The sequence below is a fragment of the Hydra vulgaris genome, chromosome 06, assembly GCF_038396675.1.
Source record: "Hydra vulgaris chromosome 06, alternate assembly HydraT2T_AEP".
In the NCBI taxonomy this organism is placed as follows: Eukaryota; Metazoa; Cnidaria; class Hydrozoa; order Anthoathecata; family Hydridae; genus Hydra; species Hydra vulgaris.
Window position 1 is genome coordinate 47457977 of NC_088925.1, and position 2024 is coordinate 47460000.

Below are 2024 nucleotides of genomic sequence, written 5' to 3' on the forward strand. Positions count from 1 at the left end.
AATATATTATTTCTAATATCATAAAAACATAAGAATAACGACAAAAAAGAGGGGATTTGAATTAGATGTTCAAAGTTTTTAAAGATATTATCTGTTTTAAACGGTATAATCGACAAGTTTTTAAATCTAGTGTCAAAACAAGTGCTCACAGTATGAGTTATTCAAGAGAAATATGTAAGTATGAAGCCCAAAATAAATTTATTACAAATAAAGCAGCAAATAATTGGATTAATTTACCTAGTAAGTTAGTAAAATCGACTTCAACAAGTGAATTTAAAAAAAATTAGACAACTTTTTTAATAAATTGTGGATCGTAGTTGTTGTAAAATGGGTGTCATAGTGTTAATGAAAACACAGCAAATGTTATACTGATATTTTCAAAGTTTTCTGTTTTGCAAAAAATTGAATTTAAACCTAAATTATATACTAATCCTGTTTGCATTTATCAATTGATTAGTACATTTTTCACACACGATCATATTAATTCAATATCAAGTTCACACTATAAGTGTGAACGTGAATACCCAGTAAACATTGAACAGTTGGAAAGTAGTTGGCCCAATAGTCGGCTATTTAGTTGGTACCGTGAAAAAAACGTTACGCTTTTACCAACACTTAGCAAACTGTTTTATAAACTGTTTGTACCATTAACGGCCCAACAGTAATAAAACAGTTGGCTAACAGTTGGTACCATTACCGGCCCAATATTATGATTTTTTTCGCGATTTTTAAAACTCGCTTTTGCACTTTAATTAAAAGTGTAAATGTTATAAATGTTTTCAACTATCTTTACAACTTGACGTGATGGTGAAAAATGGGTTGCATATTTGAAATCAAAATGAAAATTCTATTCAAAAAACAAATTGTTTGCTTGGCACCAGAAAATTTTTCTTTTTTGTTGACCTGTGTAATAATACAGTAATAATCATTGTAATAATAACAGTAGTAATAACAATAACAACTTCATTTATAAAAATAACTGTAGAAATTTACAACAGTAACAATAATAAAAGACTAGCACTTAGCAACTCCTAATAGTGGTTATGAGTAATTTAAATGAATAATAACAAAACCACATTAATAACTTGGTATATCTAAAAAATTAAATACAAATTTATCTATAAATAACATTTTAACTTTTACTCCCTTTCAGCAGTGTCATTGCTTATAGTTAACGGCATAAAGACCGCAATAAAATCAGTTTAGGATAATAATATAACAGAAAATATAAAGTATAAAAAAATAGCTATAATAGCCTAGGTCTATCAACACTAAACACAGTAATAATAGCGCATAGCATAAAATATTTGTAACCACACATTACTGTCTCCAGGGTAATTAAAAAAGAAAAGATTATAAAAAGGCTAAGCAACACAATGTAGTAACACTAGCAAATAACACCACAAATTAAGATATTTTATTAACTAAAATACTTGGACTAAAAAGATTTTATTATTATATTTGAACAATCGAGGTACAATTATAGTTAAACAATTTGAACAATTACACCATAAAATAGCAAGCAACTCGTAAAATATTTCTAATAAATTGTCATTATCAACTGCGGTATTCCAAATACGTAAGAACTCAGTAATTACATAAGTTTTATTAATTCTCTCTCTCTCATCTAAGAGAGAGAGAGAAAGAGGGAGAGAATGAAAGTGTTTCCAAAGCAACATGTTAAAAATAGTAAAAAAACACTCAATAAATAGCAGTAACTGGTTTTATTATGTTACCAGCAAACAAAATTATTTTCATCTTGATTTAATTTTCAGCATTTCTTAATTAAGCTCCAGCTTCTCTCTAACTGTTGACTACTGATAGATATAATAGATATAATAGGGAAAATTTCACATCATATTAATTTTACAAAATTAAAACCATATTTCATCAGTAAGCAAACTAATCAAGTGATGACAAAGGCAACTAAAAAAAAAAAAGAACATAACTACGTTTGAAATTAAAAAAAAATTTAAAATCATTTAAATTTAAAACTGTTATTGTTACTATAAATAGTAAAATTC